The sequence below is a fragment of the Tiliqua scincoides genome, chromosome 1 (assembly GCF_035046505.1).
Source record: "Tiliqua scincoides isolate rTilSci1 chromosome 1, rTilSci1.hap2, whole genome shotgun sequence".
NCBI classification, from domain to species: Eukaryota; Metazoa; Chordata; class Lepidosauria; order Squamata; family Scincidae; genus Tiliqua; species Tiliqua scincoides.
Window position 1 is genome coordinate 302,592,391 of NC_089821.1, and position 15,149 is coordinate 302,607,539.

General features: G+C 41.7%; 1 protein-coding gene across 5 annotated transcripts in view; it reads right to left on the reverse strand.

Annotated features, from left to right (window-relative positions):
- PPP1R13B (protein phosphatase 1 regulatory subunit 13B) overlaps window positions 1-15,149 on the reverse strand; it is a 111,134-nt gene that overhangs the window by 38,468 nt on the left and 57,517 nt on the right. The gene's annotated exons all lie outside the window — the stretch shown is intronic.

A 15,149-nucleotide genomic window follows, 5' to 3' on the forward strand; every position in this document is an offset into this window, starting at 1 on the left:
TCTTATTTTGATATACTCTAGTCCACTATGGTTAAGGCTCATTATCAGCTTCTTAAACATCATGATTATTACTTTACCATGTGTTTTTCCTGAGGTAATGTTTTTAAGGCAATGTTTACAGTGATGATGCAATGCATGAAAACCATAGAGTATTTCAGAAAACACACACAATGCAAACAGTTGAAAACACAATCACATTTTCATGCCCCCATGTGTTCCCAGCACAGCTCACTTTTTCAACAACTAAACCGAGTTTAATAAACATTACTATGAATCTTTTATAGCTTGCAACTCGCCTTGTCTGCAATTGATATGCTCCAACTTCTGTATTTCAGCTTACATTTTCAGAGCTAAGTATGGTTTCTGTACCATTAAAATTGAATAAGAAACACTACTATGACTGCAAACTAATGTGTCAAGTGTTGGAAAAAAAGAAATTTCTTTAAAAGAGTAATTACCTGCTGGCAACTGTCCCATGAAATTGTGAAAGACCATACTTTTATTTTGCTGCATTGTCCATCAGCTGTAAATTCTTGCAATGCTTCAAAGTGCTTCAACTCCATTTTCCCCTTGAATTTCCCTAATATAGCAACTGTCATTAACATAAACTTGGCAGTTTACAAGCCAAATTGGCAAACACTCCCTCAACTCTTACAAGGGATAAACCCTTACTCTCAATTTATGAATCAATATCAGGTAAGTTTTGTACCTTTTCCTACTACACATAGAAGCCCCCTTTCCCAACATTCCCCCCCCCAACATTCTTAATCAATATGGAAAGCTGTCTCTCTGCATTCATCAGCAATCAGTGAACAGAAAAGGCTAGTGGATTTTGCCAGCAGTGAAAGACCTAATCATGACAAGATCAAGCCAGCTGTCAAGTCTAATCAGCTTGATGCATTGCACTTTTCATATTCTATAGAGAATGTTCAGCGAGTTCTTCTTTGCAGCTGATTATGGGTTTAAGCTTAAAATACGGGCAAACTTTGCATTAAACCCACAACAGAAGGTTTTAAATATGTCCTTTTGTGATACTAACTAGCTGTGCAAAACTACATGTCAAAAAAAGTGGAAGGCCATTATTGGCTCCACTTCTCACACTGCAGCAGTCTCTGCTGTTCAGTGTAACGGTACCATGTTGACTGGCATGCACTGAAACCTGCTAGCTTATCAGAAGAAGCAGGCTGTGCTAGACATGATAAGCGTTATGTGCAAAGCAAAATTGATGTTAACAGTTCAATGGAAGCTCTCTTTGCTAGATCTGCAGACTAAAATGGAGCAAAAAATAAATAAATTTTAGCAATGAAGGAGCAATAAAATTAAAGCCAAGAGGATGTGTCATACTTAAATATGAGTCAAGAGCATCAGCCAGCCCTGATAAATTTTCTGTCAATCCCCATCGCAACTCTGAATCAAAATAATAACATTCCCTTGCTCAACCTTTCAGAATAATACGCTTTACCACAACAAAAGAAAAACAAAAAGGCTTCCATACATTTTATAAAATCCAGGCATGATTCATAACTCAATGCTCTGGGTTTTCTACAAGAAAACAAATAGAGACAAGCAGGGCACTGTGTGCAAAATATTTAAGCTAGCAAATAAGCTAGCAAAATGAATTTTCATACAATGTTTTCTCTCTGTAGGGGCTGGGAAGTGGTTTGAGAGGCAGGGATGGATTAGTAGCAGTGATGCAGCTGGGAATTGTAGTAAGATTGCCCTGTAACACTCATTTTGAAAACACATAATATGACATATCGAGTTAACAGCACAACCCTATGCAAAACTTACTTGAAAGCAAGTCTCACTGGGGTGTTAGTTCCAAATCAGTTACACTAGACATGATTGCAGCCCAAGTTTCCAAGGTGTTATCTTCTATGCTATTATGTCTCATTCTTCACTTCTGTCCTCCCAAATTTTTTTAGCCATTTTTTCCCCACATACCTTTGTGGGCTGCCCATGTTGTATTTGTTTCAATCTGTTCAAAGCTAGGTTCTTCGGTACCTTCCTCCTCAAGAAGGTTTCACTTATTTCCATTTTTCTGACCTCCCAAATGTTATCAGCATTGTCTCAGCTTTTCAGATGGTGATATCTTTGTTCCAACTGCTTTAAAAACCAAACAATTCCTTTCTGAGTCCAAACTGCCAAAATCTACATTGCTTCCTTTAGTATTTCATACCACCTGAAGGCTGCTGTTAAAATTATCTCCATTAATCAGTTTTAGTAAAACTAGAATTTTAAGGATGTTCAAAACTGAACATAACTGAAGATGGGATGTAGTGAACTAAATCCACACAAAAACCAAATGCTTAGCAAATTTTTTCAGACTATCAGGCTACAGTTCTATCCATATTTACCTAGGAATAAGCCTCATTGACTATAATGAGATTTACCCAGACATGCATAGGACTGGGTTCAGTCTAACAGCCCATTCCTATCTTTGAGATATGCCAGTGTAACTCCATGTATGCCAGCACAACAGCAGCCCTGCCAGTGCAGAAGCCGACTCACCATCAAATGTGCCATGGATGTTGGCACAAAAAAACCACACTGATATAACTCAGACATCACTCAGAGACCAGCACAACTCCATCAGGAGAACTCCCAAAACAGGGAGGAGATTGGGGTGTGACATGAGAGAGACATAGGAGGAATTGATGTACACCATAGCCTAACCTCTCTTCAGAGAAAGAACATACTCCTGACTCCAGAAAAATGCTCTGCCAATGTCAGAGCTGGCACAGGTAGAAATAACCACATAAAGAACAGTTGAAAATTGCACCACCTGCCACTACGTGCTTTGCCCACTTTTCTAAAATGAAGCATAGCAGTGACATGCAATGGGTTCCAGGCCAGGGGAGGCACAGCCACATGTGTACTCTCATGCTCGCTCCCTCCCTCCCTCTCTCCCTCCAGAAATAATTTTTTTAAACTCCCTTCTCCCACTCCAGAGGGCAAGGATAGAAGGCATGCCCCTTCCTTGTGGCAACTTGATAGCTGTTTCCCCGGTTCACTACAGAGCAGCAGACTAGCCTGCACAAGCTCCTTGCTGCTTTCATTTCTATGTACAGGGAGTGATCTGAGGCAGTACTGCCTGCTGCCTCCCCAATGATTGCTGACATAGGAGCCATACCTTTTTCACTGGAAGCCAGCGATGATTGCAGCACATCAACTGCTACCTGCCTCCCTCCCTCCCTCCCTCCCTCCCTCCCTCCCTGTGTGTGTGTGTGTGTGTGTGTGTGTGTGTGTGTGTGTGTGTGTGTGTGTGTGTGTGTGTACTGACTCTCCTTGAGAAAGAAGGGGCAGAGTGGAAAGGAAAGGTACCTTTATTTTTAATTTGTTGGGTCCTTGGGCTTTCTTTCTTGTTGGTTCTGGTGAGGCTCTGCCTCCCCTAACTGCATGTCCCTGGAGCAGGGCAACTCAAACCCCAGCACGGGGGCTGGATCTGGGGTTTGGGCGGATCCATCAGCCAGGGGAGTGGACCATTCCATTCTGTCTGGCCATTGCATGGTCTTCTGGGACGCTAGGCAGCAGAGTTTGGCCACCACTGTTCTCGACTATAGTTTTTTAACGCAATAAGAGAGCAGGTATGATACACTGATGGAGATTCAACATTTTCTGAAAGCCTGACTTAGGAATATCACATTTTCCAAGAACTCAAATTGCTATATTTTTATCTCATAATTTCAACACTGAGTAGGAACACAGCTCTCTTTACCACCATCTCCCAATAAGTCAAACTCCTATTATTTCATTAAACAGCAACATGAACATGGTACTAATTCTGGTCTCATGATAGTATGACTATAGCACCAAAAGAAAAACACTTTTAATTGCCTAGAAAGGACTTTGGAAAATCAAAACAGTAAATCTTAGAGTACACTGTACTTTCATGTCAACTTGGTAAAAATAGAAACCTTCTCCCATACCTCCATGCGGCTTTTACACAGGATGGAGAATATATCTCCTCTCCCAAACACGAACTTCATCTGTTTATACTACTTCCATCAAAATGATAAGTTACAGACAGACTGTTTGCAGGCTCATGTAATCAGACCAGGGATGGGCAGCTTGGCAGTACAGAACATGCTTTAGATGTATCCTGGCTGGATGAGAACAAACAAACGGAAGCTTAATTCAGATAAAACAGAGGTGCCCCTGGTTAGCAGAACCAACGTTTTGTGAACAGGCTTCAGCCTGTGCTGGATAAAGTAATGCTCCCCTTGACAGCCCAAGTGTGTAGTCTGGGAGCGCTCCCAGAATGTCCAGTTCTCAGCCATGGCCAGGAGTGCATTTGTCAAGCTGAGGATGGTGCACCAACTGTGCCCATTCCTGGATGTGTAAGATCTGGCCATGGTAACATGTCTTGACTTCATGCTTGGGTTATTCTGCAATGTGCTTGACAAGGGGCTGCCTTTAAAGATTGTTCAGAAGCTTCCGCTGGTCCAGAATGTAGAAGTCCAGTTGCTAATGGGTCTGCTAACCAGGACCATGCAATCACCACAATTGCCAACATCTACCCTGGCTATCCATGTGCTTCCTGGAACAGTTCAAAGTGCTGGTTCTAGTCTCTAAAGTACTGAATGAATTGTTTAGCCCACTTGCTAAGATCAGTAGGGAAGGCCTTCATTTGTGTCCCACAACTGTCAAACATGTGGTTGGTTGAGAAGTTTGCTGCCTCTCAGGCAAGGCAGAGATGCCTGTTAACAGAGTGTGCTAGTTAAGGAAGCTTTTCAGTACATTGTATTTTATATATGTGTTATATTGAGTTTTTAAATAATTGGAAGCAAGCTTGAGTATCAATTTATAATGGAGATGGGAGATGCATTTATATTTTACTTCAGTAAAACACTCAAGTACTCAAGTGCATTTTATATTAATAGTAAAACATACTGAGTTTCATTGTTCTGCCTGATGCACATATTTCATGATTTACATAAATGCTTCAGGAAATAGTGCAAGAAATTAAAGAGCCTACGTGGTAGTAATCAAAACCAGAAATCAAAGCTCCTTAAAATACAGAACAATTTTAATTATTATTAACCCCTACTAATTGGGTAAGAGGCACTTTTTCAAGTGGGTGCTCCTTTTTTTAGCAGGGGGAGAGTAACTGGCTCATCTCACCCCAGCACTATCTGTTCTAGTGGCTGTCTGCTGGTATTCATTTGCATCTTTTTAGATTGTGAGCCCTTTGGGGACAGGGAGCCATTTAGTTATTTGATTTTTCTCTGTAAACCGCTTTGTGAACTTTTAGTTGAAAAGCGGTATATAAATACTGTTTATTATTATTATTATTATTATTATTATTATTATTATTATTATTATTATTATTATTATTATTATTATTATTATTATCGGTACGTGTACCCAGTAATATTACTACAGGGAAAATGCATACTGTAATAACAGCAACCCATATGGTTTATTCTTTTTATTGTTATGTTCTAAATGCTGTGTTATACAGAAATAATACAAACCAAAATTGTTTAAATAACTTACATATCAACTGTTCCTTCTACCAAAAAGATCTTTCTACAACAAGACTAAAGAGAGAACCAAGAGGGGGGAAACCGAGCAATGAAAGGGCCTCTTCCTAGAACGCTTTGCATTTAATAGTCCTTGAATTACCCTCTACTGCCCCAATCTCTTTCTTTGTTTTCTATCTATTTGCTGTTATACTTAATGTAATCTTACCAGTTACCAATTTCAGATGCCCATAACTGTTAGTGCGGGAGAGAAGACAGAAATGTGATCTTATTATGGTGTTTTTAATGCAATTCTATGGGCAATTACTGTACATTTGCTACCCTAAACCTGGAAACAGTCAATATTTATGTTTTAATGCCTCAAATAAGAAGCTAATCATAAAAACGTATCAACCTATGTAGACTACAGAACATATTCTCTACCTTACTCTACTGCAGCAAACCCCTACACTTACCCATTACATGGAAGCAGACTATCTTGTGTGGAACTTCAAAAATAACATACAGTATGTGCAGATCACCTGGGTAGGCTCTATATATGTCAGGCCAGATGGCTCCCAAAAGGGGTGCCTTATCCACAAATGGCAAAGCTGGTCAAAATAGTAAGTTCTTTCCAAGAAGGGGAAAATAAAGGGGGGGGAGATATGCACATACACATTTCAACTTCTAGAACAGGGGTGCCCAAACCCTGGCTCAGGGGCCACGCGGCCTTCGGGGACTCCAAATCCGGTTCAAAGGTAGCCCCCAGTCTCCAATGAGCCTCTGACCCTCCAGAGACTTGCTGGAGCCCAAGCTCACCTGATGCAACAGCTCTTAGTGTGAGGGCGACTGTTTGACCTCCTGCATGAGCTGTGGGACGAGGGCTTCCTCTACTACTTGTTGTTGCACCTCTGTGATTCAGCAGCAGCAGCAAAGGAAAGGCTGGCCTTGAGCTACTGCAAGACGTTCATTCATTCATATAAGTTCCATCTCTAATATATTCATTTATATAAATTTATTCAAATTTGAAATGTAAATTCTTTTTTTCCCAGCCCCCAACAGTGTCAGACAGATGATGTGGCCCTCCTGCCAAAATGTTTGGACACCCCTCTTCTAGATCAATTTTCCAAAGAACTATTATCTAAACTACAACCAAAAGTTAACATCACAAAAGTAAGAATCACACAGAAAGCCACCCAAATCTCACAGATTGACATGTAAATCACATTCAAAGACAACCAATATTTTAACTTGAACTATAACATGTGAACAAAGATGAAGTTATGAAGAAATTTACAACTGTTAACTAGTAATGCAAATTCAAGCTACTGGAAAATACTGTAACATATTTCTTCTTGAACGTAATCTGATATTTAAAACTATGAATTTACTATTTAATACTCTTCCTATCATGAAGCAGCAGAGAGTATATTTCGTAAAATGAACAGGTTCTATAGATTTAGCAAGTCCTTAAGAGTCTTAAAATTACCAAAACAGAGTAGAAGCTTCATAATTTAAGGCTTAAATCCATATTGAATGAAAGCAGGCATATTGCTATTACAATATTCTGGTACAGATCAGTAAAGTGTGCGCACACACACATCTGATAAAAATTTGTGCACGTTTTAATAACGAATTTGTTCTTGACAAATTGTCAAGCACTACTCTGCAGCACTACTCTGAGCTGTATTCCCGAGAAAATGCAGTAACCGAGGAAGCACTGAACGACGTCGAGTGCCTGTCTGTGTTGGAGGAGCATGACAGTGAACTAACCCTAGAAGAACTTCACGTGGCCCTAGACTCCCTCCCCTCTGGCAAGGCACCTGGGAAAGACAGCATCCCTGCTGAAGTCCTAAAGTGCTGCAAAGAGATCATCGTCACTGAGCTGCATGAAATCCTCTGTCTCTGCTGGAGAGAAGGTGGAGTACCACAGGACATGAGGGATGCAAACATCGTCACACTGTACAAGAACAAAGGCGACAGGGGTGACTGCAAGAACTACCGCAGCATCTCTCTCCTTAGTGTTGTAGGAAAGCTGTTTGCCTGAGTTGCACTGAAGAGGCTCCAGGTACTTGCCAACAGCATCTACCCACAATCGCAGTGCGGATTCCGAGCCAACAGGTCCACCACTGATATGGTATTCTCCCTTAGACAACTGCAGGAGAAATGCAGAGAACGACGACAACCACTCTTCATAGCCTTCACAGATCTCACAAAGGCTTTCAACCTGGTCTTTCAGCATCATCAGGTCTTTCCACGAGGACATGAAGGGCACTGTAGTCTTTGATGGCTCCACATCAGACCCCTTGGACATCCAAAGCGGAGTGAAGCAGGGCTGTGTTCTTGCGCCAACCTTGTTTGGGATTTTCTTCGCTGTCCTGCTGAAGCATGCCTTTGGAACTGCAACAGAAGGCATCTATCTCCGGACCAGATCAGACAGAAAGCTCTTCAACCTCTCCAGACTGAGAGCAAAGTCCAAAGCCCAGCTGAAATGTCTGCATGACTTCCTCTTTGCAGATGTTGCAGCTGTCACCACCCACTCTGCCAAAGATCTCCAGCAGCTCATGAACTATTTTAGCAAGGCCTGCCAGGACTTTGGACTGACAATCAGCCTGAAGAAAACACAGGTCATGGTTCAGGATATGGACTCACCTCCCTGCATTACAATCTCTGTGCAAGAACTGGAGGTTGTCCATGACTTTGTGTATCTTGGCTCATGTATTGGCAACCTTCAGTCTCGAAAGACTATGGTATCGCGCTCTGAAAGGTGGTTCTGGAACAGCGTCTAGTGTGGCTGAAAAGGCCAATCCGGGAGTGACAATCCCTTCCACACCGGGAGCAAGTGCAGTCTATCCCTGGTCTGTCTCCCTGGCTATGGGCCTTCCTTCTTTGCCTCTTAGCCTCAGACTGTTGGCAAAGTGTCTCTTCAAACTGGGAAAGGCCATGCTGCACAGCCTGCCTCCAAGCAGGACGCTCAGAGGCCAGGGTTTCCCACTTGTTGAGGTCCATCCCTAAGGCCTTCAGATCCCTCTTGCAGATGTCCTTGTATCGCAGCTGTGGTCTACCTGTAGGGCGCTTTCCTTGCACGAGTTCTCCATAGAGGAGATCCTTTGGGATCCGGCCATCATCCATTCTCACGACATGACCAAGCCAACGCAGGCGTCTCTGTTTCAGCAGTGAATACATGCTAGGGATTCCAGCACGTTCCAGGACTGTGTTGTTTGGAACTTTGTCCTGCCAGGTGATGCCGAGGATGCGTCGGAGGCAGCGCATGTGGAAAGCGCTCAGTTTCCTCTCCTGTTGTGAGCGAAGAGTCCATGACTCGCTGCAGTACAGAAGTGTACTCAGGACTGGAGGTTGTCCATGACTTTGTGTACCTTGGCTCAACGATCTCCGACACTCTTTCTCTCGATACCGAGCTAAACAAGCGCATCGGTAAAGCAGCTACCACATTTTCCAGACTCACAAAGAGAGTCTGGTTCAACAAGAAGCTGACGGAACATACCAAGACCTTGGCTCAACAATCTCCAATACTCTTTCTCTCGATACCAAGCTAAAAAGACTCTACCACGAGCTACCACGTTTTCCAGACTCACAAAGAGAGTATGGTCCAACAAGAAGCTGACGGAACATACCAAGATCCAGGTCTACAGAGCTTGCATCTTGAGTACACTTTTGTACTGCAGTGAGTCATGGACACTTCGCACACAACAGGAGAGGAAGCTGAACGCTTTCCAGATGCGCTGCCTCTGACGCATCCTCGGTATCACTCTGCTAACTGAGTAAGAGGCACTTTTTCAAGTGGGTGTTCCTCTTTTTTTAGCAGGGGGAGAGTAACTGACCCTCCTCACCCCAGCAGTGTCTTTTCTAGTGGCTGCCTGCTGGCGTTCTTTTGCATCTTTTTAGATTGTGAGCCCTATTGGGACAGGGAGCCATTAGTTATTTGATTTTTCTCTGTAAACCGCTTAGTGAATTTTTTGTTGAGAAGCTGTATATAAATACTGTTATTATTATTATCATCATCACCACCTGGCAGGACAAAGTTCCAAACAACACAGTCCTGGAACGAGCTGGAATCCCCAGCATGTATACACTGCTGAAACAGAGACGCCTGCCTTGGCTTGGTCATGTCGTGAGAATGGGTGATGGTCGGATCCCAAAGGATCTCCTCTATGGAGAACTGGTGCAGCGAAAGTGCCCTACAGGTAGACCACAGCTGCGCTACAAGGATGTCTGCAAGAGGGATCTGAAAGCCTTAGGAATGGACCTCAACAAGTGGGAAACCTTGGCCTCGGAGCGTTCTGCTTGGAGGCAGGCTGTGCAGCATGGCCTTTCCCAGTTTGAAGAGACACTTTGCCAACAGACAGAGGCAAAGAAGGAAGACCCATAGCCAGGGAGATACACCAGGGACATACTACACTTGCTCCCAGTGTGGAAGGGATTGTCATTCCCAAATCAGCCTTTTCAGCCACACAAGACACTGTGCCAGAACCACCTGTCTGTCTGAAACCTTTATTGGCATATCAACACAACACAATTAAGACATATTTTACAATTGTCGCATCAACTTGCATACCGACCCAACAACTTAAAAACAACATACCAGAATTATTTAAATTCTGACGTTATTTTAAGAATCTCAGATAAATAACCAGCAACAGCTGCGGTTAAAGAGTCACAAACATCACTCATGAACCTAGAGAGGGTAATATCAGAAGGGGTTAGGTCAGGAGAAATCCAAGAATTTAAATAATGATTACGAATGTCAAGATGAACTGGACAAAAAAAGAGTATATGAAACAAAAAATCAGGTGACTCATGACAAAAGAGACAGAGCCTTTTCTCCCGTGGAATGTTAAAAAAACGGCCAGAATGAACTGCCGAGGGGAAGATGTTAAAACAAGCTAACATAAAGGCTCGCCTATGTAATGGATTGATTAATGTATAAAAATAATTTGATACATGATTAAACGATGGGGCCAAGCCAAAAGAAAGAGGGGAACAAATAGGGTTAAGATTAATACTTAAATAATTAAATTCAAATGCTAAAAGCTTGTCTTTTATCAATGAGTATGCTCTTGTAAGACTCAAATCTGCCAAGGATTCTAAAGAGAGATCAAGAGAAACAAGTTTATTTTCAATCAACTGAAACCAAGGAGAAGAATAAGAATCATTTAACAAATCATATAAAAAAGAACCTGAATGAGAATTTAAAAACAATTTAAGCCAATATTTAAAGGTAAGTAACCAGGCTGTAGTTGATGGTAAATGAATACCTAATTCTAGGATAATTGTGGATACCCGAATTAAATTTGGGATCCCTAGAATTCTGCGGAAAAAAGATGTTGCAATCTGGTCAATATCCTTGTTAATTGCTTTAATCCAAATTGGAACACCATAAAACAAATGGGAGAGAATTTTGGACTGAAAGATCTGGATAGCAGCTGGAACATATTGATTACCTTCATTGTAAAAAATTTTTAATATTGCTTTAAGTTGAGGGGAAAGAGACGAAATGATAGCTTTCTTATGAAGAGACCAAGAAAGTTTGTAATGAAAAATAAGACCTAAATATTTATACGACTGGACTTGTTTATATACGTTTGGACCTATCGTCCATGTTATAGGGGACCAAGAACGGGAAAACACCATAATTTGAGTTTTGTTCGAATTAATTGTTGCCAGAACCACCATTCAGAGCACAATACCATAGTCTTTCGAGACTGAAGGTTGCCAATAAGGTGTCCTTGACAAGCTTTTTACAAGTAAACACTTTTCTTTGCAATGTATATTCTAAGGTGCAGCATCCACTTCATTTACACAAGAAGGAGAACAAATTTTTGCTGATTTTTCCCTTACCACCACAGTCCTGGCACCCTCTCTCCCAATACCAAAGGAACAGATATTGGGAAAGGGGGGGGGGGGGACAGGGAGAAGGTGAGTTTGTGAAAAATTCCCCCTTCAGTAAATGGTGTTTTTTCATGGACAAAAAAGGCACTTGAGACACAACCCTTTCTTTTTTGGATTTATTCTAGAACCAGCAAGATAGTCAGCACAGTAAATAAGCCTAATAAATTATATAACAGCAAGCTGATTAACCCATTTTTGCCTGGCCCACATGTGTACACATTTGGTCCCTGTCGCATATATGCAACGTTGGGCAGAAATGGCTTAATTTCTTACAGATTCATGTACTCTTTTGCCCTCTTATCAGAAAATAAGCACAGATTTATTAGACTGACACTGCCAGGCAATTAATGTCTGCCTGCCCACTTGGGTTTTTGATGCTATAGCAATGTAACCCGGTTAAACTACAGGGTGGCTTCTGAAGTCACAACAAAAGTAGTCACCCATTAAAGATCCAATCTTATGCATGTTTATTCAATTCCACTCTGCTTAGTGGTGCCTACTCCCAAGTAAACACACAACTTTAGCATATCCTGTTCTTCAATCTGAGTTGCAGATTGCTGTGTACCTGCTGGTTTTTGCAAGGTACCATATACTGAAGATTACAGGAAATCCAATATAAATTAATGTCACCAGTTTCGATACACCAACCCCTCATACAAGTACAGATAGTTCTGCCCACAAATAGAGTGGGAATACTACACTCTGTAATAGTCTGTCATTTACTGTAAAATTGCAAACAAGCACGCATAAGCATTGAGTATTCACATACATTTCATGGCTTTAAAAAAGTTACTCTCTTAATACAGGTTGGCCATCCCTTATCCCAATGTTTCTCAAACTGTGGGTTGGAACTCATTAGGTGGGTCGCAAGCCAATTTCAGGTGGGTCCCCATTCATTTCAATATTTTATTTTTAATATGTTAGACTTGATGCTACCATGGTATGTGACTGCATTTGGGGAAATGTTACATACCTGTATTTTTAACAAGCTACTATGTATATATATATATTTTTTAACAATGATAGTCAATGGGACTTACTCCTGGGTAAGTGTGGGTAGGATTGCAGCCTAGGATTGTTAAAAGTTTTCCTGCTTGATGATGTCACTTCCGGTGAGACCTGACAGATTCTCCTTCTAAAAAGTGGGTCCTGGTGCTAAATGTGTGAGAACCACAGCCTTAGCCAAAGTGCTTGGAACCAGAAGCATTCTGGATATTGGATTTTTCTGTTTTTCAGAATACTTGCATATACCTAATGAGATATCTTGGAGATGGGCCCAAGTCTATACACAAATTTCATTTATGTTTCAAATACCCCTTCTACACATAGCCCAGTGGTACTCAAACGTTTCCGGCCAGTGGCTCCCTTGACCCCTGTGGCTGTTGGCCACGACTCCCCATCATGTTCCTGAGGGCTGGAAGTGACATCATTAAACAGGCGTTATAATATTTAATATACATTAACTATATTAATAATTATTATATTGATCATATCATTAATTAAATGCAGATCTTAAAAATATATTATTAATACACAGCAATATACATGCTTTATAAATGATCAGCTGCTGATCACTGTTGGAGATAGGATGCTGGAGTAGGTAGATTTTGTCTGGTCCAGGAGGACTCATTTTTTTAAACTCTGTAAGCATACCAATAGAATTCATTTATCAAATGAACTTTGTGAACAACCAGTCTGACCAACATTACACACACACCCCTGTGGACCCCAATCCAACTAGTCATTTCTCCCATTCTCCTTAGATAGGATTGAACCCTTTATTAATTTAATGAAATTAAATTTTTCCAGCAGCTGGTGGGGAAAACAAAAATAGACCATGAAAATATATCAGAGCTGATAAGGGTTTCGTTAGGAAGCTGATTTGTTTCCTATACTAGAGAAGATGCACAGCTCAAGCCTATGCATGTCTACTCAGAAGTAAGTCCCATTAGAGTCAATGGGGCTTACTCCCAGGAAAGTGTGGATAGGATTGGACTGGCAATCACTTCATCAATGACTGATAAGTATTCCCTTCAAATAGCAAGATTCATCACTTTAAAAATACAGCCTTTCCTCTTCAGTCAAACAACAAGATTAATAAATCACTTTAAAAACAGTACCCCTTTTCTGCTCCTGGCCAAGTAAAGTGTGTGCTTGTCTCTCCCCTCCCCCTTTGCCAACTGCATGGAAGCAACTTTAAGAGTCCTGATGACTGGTAGAATAGGAAGCGTTTTATTTTAGGAGGGGGAGGAAAGCGGGAAGGTTTGGAGATCGAAAGGGGGGAGTGGAAGAGGGAGGGGGTTGAAAATAAAGATTTCACTTTGATGAGAAGCGATCCCAAGCTGGGAACTAGGAACCAACCAGACAAGGATCAGCGAGGGTTAAGGACTGCAAGCTGAGCATGCTCGGAAGAGGGCGGGGAGGCAGCAGCCACTCTAGAATTCTGCCCAGGGGTGTGACTGTATCGCTGGGAGAGGACATCCCGCGCCTCCCCTTTGAGTTCCTGGCACCACCCTAAAGAGCCATGCCTCAAAGTTTGAATAACACTGACATAGCCTTAAGGTATTTTTATATAGCATTTTTAATAAATTTGTGCAAGAAACAGTTTGTGATTTCTTTAGGCAAAAAAGTTTTTTAAAAAGTTATGTTGGTGCTCAAAAAAGTTCTGTATTTCTGAATTCCACATAAGGGATGCCCATCCTGTCATATACTGCAGCTACCCTAAAGTGCTTAACCATTTTAGAAAGTATGCTCTCTCTTATGACAGCACATACGCACACTCTGACTTTCAGACAGCCAAGTTACAGACAGCTTCATCTATGCTTTAGCACATGTGCAGTACATTCTTTGCTGCTGCTTCTGCACAGACACAATAGCACTGGGCCAGGAAGAATTGGGTTTCAAGTTACATTGCTTTCAAGTTACATAAAGATGTCCACAACCTAACCTCCACGTAAGTAGAGGATTTGGTGTACTGAACAGTCCTTGAGGCTTTACTATGGAAATAACACAAACCCACATAAGTATCACACGCGCACTGAAGAACCTTTATGTGAATTCAAAGATATAGAAGGGGGGAACCTAAGAACTGGGGTCTCTGTCAAAGGTATTCAGAGCAGTTTACTAGAGCAACTGTTACTTCTGGATGCACAGTTAACCACACCGTTTTAAGCTGGTATTCAACGAGCTGGATTGAGCAGGAGCACAGAAAGCCCAATCCTACTGGGCTCTACCACTGCCGTGACTAGCATTTCAGCAGCAGTGGCTGCTTTACAGCCATCATGAATGGTGGTATAGTAGCAGGTGAAACCATGCACTTCTAGAGTGCTGTCAGAGAGAACCCATCGGCTCAGGTATGTTAGTGGGGAGGGCAGAATGAGGAAGTACACTGGGGGCATGGAGACAGCAGGAGGGACTGGCACCCAGCATGGGCAACTTGTGCTGGATGCTATCCCCTCCAGCGGCAGGTGACAAGCCCCCTTTATCTCCTTGGACTTGAAACAGCTAAAAAGTGGTGTACCTTCAAGGAGACCCATTGGCAATCAGTAGGCTTACAGATATTTTCCCTTTTCCTTCCCAAACTCCCCCACAGTATAGCTGCATGCTATGGTGAAGGAAAGGATAGGCTGTATGAGTTTTAAACTTGGGGCTGTTTTTATTTGAGTTCTTAAATATCATTGTCTACACTGAGATTGTAGGAAAGGGCAAGATGGCAAGTATAATAAATTTTAGCAGCAAATAAGTGGAAACAGAGCTAGCAAATTAGTGGCAAGT